Genomic DNA, 14,277 nt, shown 5'->3' with positions numbered 1-14,277 from the left:
CGGAGGCTAATACTACGTAGCGCTTATATTTAAACAATGTCTGACGGAATTCGCTTTGTCTATATGTGAAAAGTGGATGAGACCAATTGTTCTTTATTTCATAGAAAATGTTGTGTACAATTAAGGACGCTGACTGTAACAGAACAACCGGAGGCTAATACTACATAGCGCTTATATATTTTAAACAATGTCTGACGGAATTCGCTTTGTCAATATGTGAAAAGTGGATGAGACCAATTGTTCTTTATTTCATAGAAAATTTTGTGTACAATTAAGGACGCTGACTGTAACAGAACAACCGGAGGCTAATACTACATAGCGCTTATATTTAAACAATGTCTGACGGAATTCGCTTTGTCAATATGTGAAAAAGTGAATGAGACCAATTGTTCTTTATTTCATAGAAAATTTTGTGTACAATTAAGGACGCTGACTGTAACAGAACAACCGGAGGCTAATACTACATAGCGCTTATATTTAAACAATGTCTGACGGAATTCGCTTTGTCTATATGTGGAAAGTGGATGAGACCAATTGTTCTTTATTTCATAGAAAATGTTGTGTACAATTAAGGACGGCGACTGTAACAGAATGCCTACGGGTAATCTCTCCTGACAGTATATGAGCAGTAATCAGCTGTCAAACCATTTAATCCTTTCACACTGATTGAGCAGAGACCATAGACGTGAGTTTGTGTTAGTTTAACATTTGACAATACATTCAAAATTGGAGCGACCTATTCTACATTGCAGTCTACCCTTGCGGACTCTTTCTTTCCACAAGGACATTACTTTGATGTAGAACCTTGTACTTTAATTGTTTTACCTTGCCACACAGTTAAATGTTGAGTACGAGAATAGTACTAGAATTCGTCAGAGCTTTGAATAGATTATTTATCTCAATAGAAACTATAGACTGATTTTCCCAAGAAAAGGAAAAATTTTAATTAAAAAAATACATTTTAAACTCAAACGATAGCTCTGAAATTATACAATCTTAGTCGATAAAATTGTATAATCACATGTCTTTGAAACCGATAATCAAATAAAACAGCAACATTTTGGACGCGAGGGTCGACACACTTGATAATGTCCCCCACATGTTACGGAATACCCAAGTCACGTATTTAACCAAATGGAGTAAATAGGATTGAATATCATTTGTATGCTTAACCAGTAGAGTCTCAGGTGTCTACAGGTCTATACACTTGACGATGTCCCACATGTTACGGAATACCCAAGTCACGTATTTAACCAAATGGAGTAAATAGGATTGAATATCATTTGTATGCTCAACCAGTAGAGTCTAAGGTGTCTACAGGTCTACACACTTGACGATGTCCCACATGTTACGGAATACCCAAGTCACGTATTTAACCAAATGGAGTAAATAGGATTGAATATCATTTGTATGCTCAACCAGTAGAGTCTCAGGTGTCTTCAGGTCTGCGCTTAACGTAAATTTGCATTCTGAGAAGCTACTGAAAACATACTGTACTATTACAGACATCTACTAATGTAACTTCTTTAGTGTTTATAAATATACAATTTTTTGACAAAAACAGTTTTTATTACTACACTATTGAGCAACATTTTCATGCATATTCCCTACATCATATTTTTATAAAAAATTAAATACGCATCTACTAGCTCATTATGGTCTGATCATTTCTTTACGGTTTAGGAATAAAATTTTACCCATAAAACTTATTTTATATAACATGTCTTGTTACTTAGAAATAAAGTGTGGCTACCGTTATATATTTCTTAGAATTACAAAGAATCTTATTTGTGAAAATAACTCTTCACCGTCTAGAGTCAGTGCTTTCAAGTAGTTGTTGAACGGACGATGCAGAAAATAAATATGTGGGAAAGGAGTTTCCTTGCTGATATTGCTGTCAAAACCAATCTTCTTGGACCTTTTATCTTTCGACTTTACTTCAAGGGTCACCTCTCGCTTTTGGAAAATGAATTATGTAAAATAAAAACTAGATATATTTTGTTAATTTAATTATAAATAAGCATATTTTTTATTCACTCGTACGACTGAACGTCTTCCCTCAAAAGATAACCAGTAAATGTGCTATGAAAAATAATCTTATATATGCGTGTCTCAGGTGTCTACAGGTCTGCGCTTAACGTAAATTTGCATTCTGAGAAGTCGCTGAAAACATACTGTACCTGTACATTCATCTACTAATGTAACTTCTTTAGTGTTTATCAATATACAATTTTTAACAATAACAGTTTTTTATTATTATAATAATAACTAGCCTAAACCCGCGGCTCCGCTCGCGTGGCAGTAGAGAGGGCTCGTTTGGAAATTTCCGTGCATGGCAATGTGGGCAAGTTACATTCATGTGACCGATATTCATTTTTGGGTGTTGATTGTAGTCTGCTGAAGGATCGTAATTAAAAGCTTGTTTATACATGTCATGTTGAAGTCGTGCATCGCCTGATCTGTTTGCAACCGCTCGATTACTTTGCATTCTCAATCTATCATTCAAATTTGATGTTTCTCTTTCTTCTTGCGACAGCATCATTCTTGATGGTGATGTTCGTATTCGATTCAATTCGTTTACCTTTGCGCGCTGGTCGTTGCTTTGATTATTACGAATTCGTTTTGTTGCTATCGCACGTGCGCTGTGACGGCTTAAAGCACTTTTTTTTCTTGGCGGCATTATGTTATTTTCCAATAAAATTCGTCAAAAAACTGCTCAAAGGAATTCTGTAAAAAAAAATGTTGAGAAAAACATTCTTCAAAGAATATTTACATGAGAAAACAAAAATACTTGCCTATTTTTTTAAACCTTTTACTGATGGAAAATAACACTGTTCTTGGAAATTGTAAAAAAGATATCAAATCACGTTTATCAAAAATTTGACATTTGTGACACGTTGTAAATGTCAAAAAATGTTTGTTTACATAGAAACGTCAAAAATATTTATGTTTACTTAGTTACTGTCAAAAATAACAACAATTTTTTGTCGCATTATATATGTTTACAAAGAACAGCTGATTAAAAATTTGAAAAGACTCTTTCACTTAATAACATATGTTTGCTGCAATGCATTTCTTACGGGTATTTCTGTAACCAGTGGGGCGGAATCCTGAATCGGGAAAGGGATAAAAAGTATCCTATAACCTTCTACAGATCAAGACGAACAAATTAAAAAAAAAAATTAGGCGAATCCGTCCAGCCGTTTGTGAGTGATGCTGTTACACACGAACAGTTTTTATTTTTATATATATAATGATGGAACAAAATTTTCACGCATATTTGCTACAGCATATTTTTGTAAAAAATTAAATACGCATCTACTACCACATTCTGATTTGATCCTTTCTTTAGGGTTAAAGAACAAAATACTACCTATAAAACTTATTTTATATAACATGTCTTATTACTTATTATATTTATTACTTTGAAACAAAGTGAGGGCAACGTTATAGATTTCTTACAAGTACAAAGAATCTTATTTGTAAAAATAACTCTTCACTATCTAGAGCTTTCAAGTAGTTGTTGAATTGCCGATGCAGACAAGAAATATGTTTCAAAGGAGTTTCCTTGCAGATAATCCTGTCAAAACCAATCTTGTTGGGCCGTTTTATCTTTCGACTTTAATGTTATGCCACTTTACTTCAAAGGCCACCTATCTTTTTTAGAAAATAAGCTATGCAAAATAAAAACAAAATATAGCATGTAAATTTAATTATAAATAAGAATATTTTCATTCAAAATCATACGATCGATTCAAACATTAAATTTTTTACATAATTTCGTGGTTGACATTCGTGTGAAATGTTTATGTATAAAACGTAGGAGTTTTTAAATACATGTTGAGGGAGGAGTCGGAAAATCATATCTTCGTCATGTTGAAAACGACATGTTCAGGTACACATCTGAAAATGTTTAAAGAGATTTAGTTAATTATTTATTAATATGTTCTCCAGATAAATATTCTTAATTAAGTGATGGATTTAAAAACACATCGTATTTTTTTATTTTTCCAAACAATGTAAAAAAAACTATTTTATTTTCTATTTTATTCAATATAAAAGCAAAATGTCGTATTATTGAAAAAATCCTTTTAAATTAAGAGTTACACGTGAGAAATAAAATTATATTTTTACTAGTTCTAGAGTTACTTGTATAAAATTTCATAAACATCTCTTTTCGAGAAACTTCAGACAAACAAATGTTTTAGGCAATCAAGCATAATTAAAAAAAATAAATTATACCTTACTGCATGCCTGCCTTATATGAGGGGTTGTCAGATCATTCTCTAACCTCTTCTTTGCATTACGTCATTGTTACAATGTCGTGTTTGAATTGAAGCATACCTTTCTCCGCAATCCATAAGCTCCTTCGTTGTATGAATAAAATTTGATCTAAGATAAAAGCCAAGTTTGTCTAACATTTTAAACTTCAATGCATTACAAAAGTTGTAAGTTGCCTCTGCCTCACACACTTCTAGTCTCAGGGTAGTCTTCATGAAAAACGTTGTTAAGGAACGCGAGACAAGGCAACGCTGTTGAGGGACTCTCTGGTATTTCGCAGCAGACATTCTACAGATCCTAAAGACAGGATGTATAATCTCACGTGAAAAAATACTAGCTAATAACATGTCTGCCAAAATAGCAAACAGAAATATTCTATGGAATCTGAAATTACTTTAATAATCCAATACAAGGGCAGGAGCATCAGTAAAGTGAATTATTAGATCTATACCGTTAACAATTATTACAAGGTGGGGTTATGTAATACCACGTGTGCGGATCAGGCTCGCAGAAGTTGTATGCAGAATATCAAGTCTACGAGGACTGATTGGTTGTGTTGGCGGTTTGTAGAACTGATGAAACCGTAGACTGCTTAGCCTTATTGTGTGCTTCCGGGATGAGCAACCGGCCCTTGAGAATTAAGTGAATGGCAATAGGTAACCTTGTAGATGAAAAAGAAATTATATCACATGTTAAAATTTTATCGTGATTGAATTGTGACCGTCATGGTAACCCTTAAGACTAATGGAGAAATTTTCAGTAACCATCAGCCCATGGAGTGAAAAGCTCCATCAAAAGCAAAGTTACCTGTATAGAAATGAAGCTTCGTGAAAATTTAAAGTTTATAGGTCAGTTCGTTTTTGAAACTCGTGTGGACAGACAGACTAAAATTAAATATGTCAACCCCCTCAAGTGGCAGGCTTCACGGGCGCTCAGCCCAAAAGTATTTACAAGTCACTTCAAGGATTTCAATAGTAATGAATGATAAAATGCTATAAATAATTAAAAGTATAAAGAAAACAATACAATACATATTTGCTGTAAGTTAGTAATCTACGGAAGGTCAGAAATGATGTTATTGTTTGATTGACAGATTACTCTGGGCATTGTATATTCCCCTCACTTACACAGACCTCTCGTACAAACACATTTCCTACAATTACACACAAAACACAGACACACCCTTTCCAAGAATTATTCAAACATGTGGGCGTCCCACGTGCATATGCACAGTCCGTAATCAGCCGGTTGTGCTAAATCAATCCCGATCTATTGTTCTCCTACTATGAAGTTAACGCAGTAAATGTATGGCTTGTTGAAGATTGTAATGCCTTCTAACTTTAGTTGTTTGTCAGATTGAGTTGTGTAGCATTACAATTATAGGTACCCGCTCTGTTACTTTTGTAATCTCAGAAAGGGAAAACGCAATAAATTATACTTTCTTACTATATCTGGAGTCGGATGACGGTATTATTATATAAGTAAGATTACTTCTAAGGTACACAGCTATGCCACCTCCTTCTTTTCCTTCTCTATCCTGCCTTATCATATTATAACCATCGAGCATATAATGTGCTGATTGCATAAATGGATCTAAATATGTTTCTGTGGCTACTATATTATCAAACATGTTATAATTGAATAGTTGAAGAAAAGATTATCTGCGAGCTCTCAAACTTTCAACATTTATATGTGTAAACTTTAACTGACAACTTTACCTTTCACTAAAAATATAATTTGTTTTCAACATCAGTGAAAAAGCCACACCATAAATAATACACGCTTCGTGTAAATAAACACAGAATACAGACAATAAATAAATAATGTGGCGTTTGCCAGGTATAAAACAAATATAGCATTTTCGAGTGAAAATTAGAGAGAGGAGAGAGAGTTCATCGTATTATTAACCTGTCTTATTTATAACTTTATTCACCCTTGTTTGCGATAATGTTGCTGGCTACGTAAAAAGTCTTAGCCACAAATACAACAGTTTCTTGGAAATTATCCGAAGTTAAGGGAAACACTTCCAGTACAGACCAAGAACCTTTCCCCTTCTTTTCAGATTTGTGTTCTTAGCTAATCCGTAAAACTAAACGTTTGCAGACATTAATTAATCCATGAAAATCATACTCTGTAATTTATTACTCAGTTCAATAGCTATTAATAACTAAAATATTACTTGTAATAAGAATTTTCGTTACTTAGTTTTTTTTCTTTTACCTACTCACTTTTATGATTATTGCTACGCGATTTGAATATTTCCATTTTAGTTCTACATTTAAAACATTTCCTGCGAATTATTGAACAAATCTCTTCGGTTCTTTTCCTTCAATAATTATTAATTAATAGTAGTTGCTCATTTGACCAGTATATTATAAAGGTAGTTTAATACCACAGGATATACATTTTAAAGTGGTCGTTTAGCAGTCATAACAGTGTGAAATCCGATTTTACATTCCATTTTGTTACAGAGTGCAACCCCCAGATCTGTGAGATGAAGCCTAAACTGTTCAAACAAAGTCGCCACTAATTATTGATGTTGGTGTTTAATGTGGCAGATGTTACAAACCAAAGCACCTTACACAGAAACCCGATTTTGAATGACGTTAAACGCCTCACACTGCGGGGGATCACAGTGGCTCATTAAGATACCATTAGAGAGCAGAGTGTCCAATACGGAGTCAACACAGCACTGCTTCCTCTATACGGTTTGTGCGGTAAGCAGTCAACCAAAGTGTCTCGGGTATCTTTAATCTGCCGAAGTCTGTTATTGGACATTTGAACCAACGATAAATTCCACTGACCTCGTAGTCGTGACCTTAAAAACGGCTTTAGATCAGAAGCGACCGATCGCCTTGTATATGGAGTCAGAGAGATTGCCTCCTTGGCTGCCCTATCTGCGATCTCGTTTCCAGATATTCCGGTATTTCCAGGAACCCAGACTACAAAAATTACGAAGCCCCGTGATACCATCTTGCTCAAAGCGTAGCGGATCTTATGAACCAGGACATGTACTTGATAGCCAGAAGAGCGCTTATCAAGTCCGAGCACACTACCATCCTATTTGTTCTTAGGCATACGGTGTGGATTTTAAGATAGTGGCCAGTTCTGCTGTGCAGATTGAAGACTCAGGAAAAAGGCAGAATTTATCCTCTTTCTCTATGGGACGTAATAGAGTTACAACCCGTTCCACCCTGACTCTGAGCCATCCCTGTAGATGGCATCGCAGGGTGAGAAGGATGACAAAATCTCTCTGTAAGTGCTCATGGACAACAGTGATGCTTGCAACTACGACGGTATTATGTTGGGGGTCGTGACTGCCCATGGTGGCCTACCCATCTCGTGGCAGACCGTTTTTCTACACTTATTTACTTAGTTGGTCACAAACCCTGTACCCAAAAACTTTATACCTCATAAGATCCATATTAAGTCGTTGCCGGTCCAGGCAAACTGACCATCATAATTTTTGCAGATGTTGTTCGCTACTTCTCACCTCACACAGTAGTCATACAATTTTGTAATTCATGACCTAAATTACAGTTTTTTCTTTCATTTTATCAACTGTAATATCCTCAATTCGTCAACATTATCAATCGTATAGCAACTATTTACGTTTTACAACTCAAAATTAAAAACATTATTTTATAACCATATTAATATTGTAACCTCTTGTATTCCAGCTTATTCTAAAACACTTTTTCGTTTTGAATTACGATGTCCAATAACACAGCTATGGACAACTGTCCTTTTTCCTAAATAATATTGAATAGCTGCGATCTTGAAACCAAAGATACATAAAAAATGCCCAAGATAAAATGTTGTTCATAGCTACCTAATATCTCTCGAAAAGTTGTTAATTTTAATGTCAGTCTACACTTAAGACCAGTGGAGATTAAAGTTTTACACGAATTCAAAAGGTCACTAAATCTTGACACTTTTCACTGATTGACATTGGCTAACGATCTAATCCAAAATATGTCAAAGTACTACCTAGTAGTCTGCACCGAGTTTAAAATTATAAAAATAAATTCATTGCAGCTTGAAGCTAAAAGCTTTATTCAAAGCCCTTTCAATATGTCAGTGCATGTAAATGTTAAACGCTAAGCTGATTTCAAAGCCATTTTTTTACCTCACTAATGCCGTGGATTCTATATTTAAGCTAAATAATTATTGAGCCACATTTCGGCCGCATTTTGTTCTAAATATCTCTCTCTTGTACATCTGTTCGTGGATTGTGTATGCTATCGTAAAAACATTTATAACATGTTTTATGCAAATTTATGACTATACAATATAACATTACCAAACTTTAGCATCAAAACAGAACTTTCTTAAGTAAGATCTGACTAGCCTGAAGATAAGCAGCTGAGCCTGTATTGAACAATTACATGTACATTTTGACATGTAACTGTACATGATTTAGTAAGATCTGACTAGTCTGATTATAAGCAAAACTATAATTCGTACGTAAGATCTGACTTATCTGAAGATAAACAGCTGTGCCTTTATTGAAAAAATACGTGTACATTTCGACAAGAAACTTTACATTCATAAGTAATATCTGACTAGTCTGATAGTAATATAATTTTTAATGTATTTGAAACTATTTTCTTATATCCCTTTAATGATTTTCCAACTTATAATTGAGTTGGCTAATAATTTTCTACAGTAAAGCACTTCTTGGAGAATCAAATAATTTCATTTTTTTATCTTCGTGGAAAGTGTAGGGAACTGACAGGAATAGAAAGATATCTGAGTGATTAAAAAAAGATACATTTAAGTCCGCGAGATAAATATTTAGTGTTAGCAGTATACGTCAGTGGTTAGGAATAACCTGATGAAATATGTAATAGGAACGTGTCACCCATTTCATAAGCAACTAGTTATTATTCAGTAAGGACGAATGTAAATTTCCAACTTTCTAACTTCGTTCTGAATTTAATTGACACGCTATAACACGCATATATACGTAATCATAAAACTATAAAATTTGAAAGTTTAATTTAGAATTGTTGTTTTTATTTTTTCCTAGTTTAACTCAAATTTATACCCCTACATTGCAATAAACGTTACAGTTCTTAATTTGTGCTAAACGTTTGAATGAGCCAATAAATGAGTGATTTAGTTATATGATATTTGTATGGTATGCTATGTTTAATTCCAATCCCTATTAAATATTCAATTTTCATGTCCAAAGTTATTTTTATGCCCAGGGATCAGAAAAACTTCAAACAGTTTGATTACTCCATCCACGATCGTTAAAATGTAATATGTGCCGTAACTTTGAGACTTGCTCTTACATACAACTTTGTAAGGATTTACTTTTCTCAACTGTTTCCTGCTCACTTCAATTGTTATCACTCAGTATATCCCATTACACAAGTATGTCCCAGAGAATTGAAACTTGATACGGTGGTCCAGAAATAACTATTAGTTTTATAGTCAAAAGATGAAAGGGCAGTAAATTTATAGATATTGTGCGTTACGTAGGTTGCAATATGTGGATATAGTTGAGATGTATGTGTGTATGAATGAGACACTTACAGGGAGTTCAGTGAAGGCTTCCTTTACAATCTGTGGTGTCCTTTAATATTTCATTGTATCGGTCTATTCAATCAATAATAAGCAAGAGAATTGTATTATTTAGTTTGCGCCAATAGTGACCAACGTGGAAGGCTTTTCCTCAAGTGTGTCACGATAGAGTGTCTGACACAGCAGTTCAAGAACTCTACTGATCGGGCGACACAGGCCAAGGGATATATCCTTGTTTATTGTAGGTATCGGTAGAGGGATGTAGAAGTCCCCCTAGAAACCACTATCCTGCATGACACAGGCCAAGGGATATATCCTTGTTTATTGTAGGTATCGGTAGAGGGATGTAGAAGTCTCACTAGAAACCACTATCCTGCATGACACAGGCCAAGGGATATATCCTTGTTTATTGTAGGTATCGGTAGAGGGATGTAGAAGTCTCCCTAGAAACCACTATCCTGCATGACACAGGCCAAGGGATATATCCTTGTTTATTGTAGGTATCGGTAGAGGGATGTAGAAGTCCCCCTAGAAACCACTATCCTGCATGACACAGGCCAAGGGATATATCCTTGTTTATTGTAGGTATCGGTAGAGGGATGTAGAAGTCTCACTAGAAACCACTATCCTGCATGACACAGGCCAAGGGATATATCCTTGTTTATTGTAGGTATCGGTAGAGGGATGTAGAAGTCTCCCTAGAAACCACTATCCTGCATGACACAGGCCAAGGGATATATCCTTGTTTATTGTAGGTATCGGTAGAGGGATGTAGAAGTCTCCCTAGAAACCACTATCCTGCATGACACAGGCCAAGGGATATATCCTTGTTTATTGTAGGTATCGGTAGAGGGATGTAGAAGTCTAACTAGAAACCACTATCCTGCATGACACAGGCCAAGGGATATATCCTTGTTTATTGTAGGTATCGGTAGAGGGATGTAGAAGTCTCACTAGAAACCACTATCCTGCATGACACAGGCCAAGGGATATATCCTTGTTTATTGTAGGTATCGGTAGAGGGATGTAGAAGTCTCACTAGAAACCACTATCCTGCATGACACAGGCCAAGGGATATATCCTTGTTTATTGTAGGTATCGGTAGAGGGATGTAGAAGTCCCCCTAGAAACCACTATCCTGCATGACACAGGCCAAGGGATATATCCTTGTTTATTGTAGGTATCGGTAGAGGGATGTAGAAGTCCCCCTAGAAACCACTATCCTGCATGACACAGGCCAAGGGATATATCCTTGTTTATTGTAGGTATCGGTAGAGGGATGTAGAAGTCCCCCTAGAAACCACTATCCTGCATGACACAGGCCAAGGGATATATCCTTGTTTATTGTAGGTATCGGTAGAGGGATGTAGAAGTCCCCCTAGAAACCACTATCCTGCATGACACAGGCCAAGGGATATATCCTTGTTTATTGTAGGTATCGGTAGAGGGATGTAGAAGTCTCACTAGAAACCACTATCCTGCATGACACAGGCCAAGGGATATATCCTTGTTTATTGTAGGTATCGGTAGAGGGATGTAGAAGTCTCACTAGAAACCACTATCCTGCATGACACAGGCCAAGGGATATATCCTTGTTTATTGTAGGTATCGGTAGAGGGATGTAGAAGTCTCACTAGAAACCACTATCCTGCATGACACAGGCCAAGGGATATATCCTTGTTTATTGTAGGTATCGGTAGAGGGATGTAGAAGTCTCACTAGAAACCACTATCCTGCATGACACAGGCCAAGGGATATATCCTTGTTTATTGTAGGTATCGGTAGAGGGATGTAGAACTCTCACTAGAAACCACTATCCTGCATGACACAGGCCAAGGGATATATCCTCGTTTATTGTAGGTATCGGTAGAGGGATGTAGAAGTCCCCCTAGAAACCACTATCCTGCATGACACAGGCCAAGGGATATATCCTTGTTTATTGTAGGTATCGGTAGAGGGATGTAGAAGTCTCCCTAGAAACCACTATCCTGCATGACACAGGCCAAGGGATATATCCTTGTTTATTGTAGGTATCGGTAGAGGGATGTAGAAGTCCCCCTAGAAACCACTATCCTGCATGACACAGGCCAAGGGATATATCCTTGTTTATTGTAGGTATCGGTAGAGGGATGTAGAAGTCTCACTAGAAACCACTATCCTGCATGACACAGGCCAAGGGATATATCCTTGTTTATTGTAGGTATCGGTAGAGGGATGTAGAAGTCTCACTAGAAACCACTATCCTGCATGACACAGGCCAAGGGATATATCCTTGTTTATTGTAGGTATCGGTAGAGGGATGTAGAAGTCTCCCTAGAAACCACTATCCTGCATGACACAGGCCAAGGGATATATCCTTGTTTATTGTAGGTATCGATAGAGGGATGTAGAAGTCTCACTAGAAACCACTATCCTGCATGACACAGGCCAAGGGATATATCCTTGTTTATTGTAGGTATCGGTAGAGGGATGTAGAAGTCTCCCTAGAAACCACTATCCTGCATGACACAGGCCAAGGGATATATCCTTGTTTATTGTAGGTATCGGTAGAGGGATGTAGAAGTCTCACTAGAAACCACTATCCTGCATGACACCTACTCTAAAATGATTATCGTCGTCAGAAAAGAGAATAACTACTTTTTTTGGAGCAACGTAATTACTATTGTACATGGTTTCTATGGAAACATTGACCGAATAAGTGTAATCGTTGTATATCATATAGAGTTATTTACTAACAGAATTACAAAATAAATTAAAACATTTTCCCTCGGATTTTATATTTTGGAAGCTTGAGTGGTAGGAGATAAATAATTAATGTTCGTTAACGACAAAGAGAAGTAACAAAAAGTAATCTTCTGCTTCAGGAAAGTTATATTGAAAATGAGCTTTTAATTGTAAAAGCTACTAAGGGACATTGAATAAAACTAATTTTACTTAATAGTAATGTTTTCATTATTAATTCATTCATTATTGGAAATAAATCGGGAAAATATTGTAATACGTTAAGCACATTTTATATTTTTTTACTCAACATTTGGCACAGCGTATTTTCCTATATTTCTCATTATTTTCATTATAACATATAAATTATGTATATACAGGTCGTAAAAAAAACTATACACAAACTGCACGACATGGTTCTAGGAACGAAGAGGAGCTAAAATATGAATGTAGCCAATGATCTATCTATTTTCTTTTATCGTTTGTCCGTCTGTGTAGATTTTTTAGTTTTATGGTTTATTTCAAAAGCAAGCAAGGACATAAAACTCAAATTTGGTACTATTATTTTTCATACAATGTTTAAATCAAGATAAAGCTTAATATGGTACTGGCATATCAAGTTTCAAGATATTTTTGGGTTCAAGTTTCTAAGGTTTAATACCATAAAAAGATTATAACAGTATTTAAAGAATAATAACAGTTGCTAAACTTAATTACATTTCTACACCTAGATGTTTAAATCAGCTAGTAAATTACGTAGACGAAATATTTTAACGGTTCTAATAAACGGTTAATACAACCACTTTTTTATCCCACATTTCCCATAAATTGAGTCCCGAATGGTAAAGGAGTAAACGGGATTAGTTTACCTATGTTTTTATTAATTTGGATATTAGTAAATAATGAAGTTATTTGGCTTGAACCTGTTCGGTGTAGAATTTTACCTAGAGTTCCTGGTTATATTTACTTAGTGAACATGAATATATCGTTTTTTACATACAAAGGTATTTAATCGGATTATGTAATAAACCTTTAATGGGTTCACGTCGAGCTGTATTGATTGATATAATGTTTCTCTACAACACTCATTGCTTCTCGCGACTCGGACTGTTGTAATTATTGTGTTAACGCTAATTATAAGTCATTGAATCTCTTTATACATTGTTCATCCACATTGGAATACACGCTGAAATAATGCAATATTGTATCCATAGAAGAATGTAAACATATTTCTTGTAAACTCCCTGTTTAAAATTACAGTAGCCATGGAGATAACGTTGTATTGTATGGATTAATATTAAAACCGAATATCAACCAGACTCTTGCACATCTCAATTATCTCCAGATGTACTTATCTCCTACATAACATTCTCATACCAAAGATAACAATCTCCATAGAGTCCATTCAAACTAATAATTATGTCAGTTCGTAGTGTTGTGTTAAGGGGGCTGGCCCAGTATCGCAATCACTTTTGCATGGTTTTGGAAAACAATTTTGTACTCAGTCAAATATTGCCCAATTTGTCTGAAACTTTCAGGTTAAGTCAAAATAGAATTTTTATACACACTTAAGAAAAAACAAAATTGTAAACTCGAAGTATTAGTAAGGGAGTACTATAAATGTGCCTACATATGAATGATTGGAAAATAGAATCAAAACAAAGTCTTGTCTGACATACGTTTACACTTTTACCTGTAACTCAGCCAAAAAAATCATATGCCCATAATATTTACATCAAATTA

Source organism: Homalodisca vitripennis, chromosome 6 (genome assembly GCF_021130785.1).
Source record: "Homalodisca vitripennis isolate AUS2020 chromosome 6, UT_GWSS_2.1, whole genome shotgun sequence".
NCBI lineage: Eukaryota > Metazoa > Arthropoda > Insecta > Hemiptera > Cicadellidae > Homalodisca > Homalodisca vitripennis.
Note: the sequence above shows the minus strand (reverse complement) of the source record.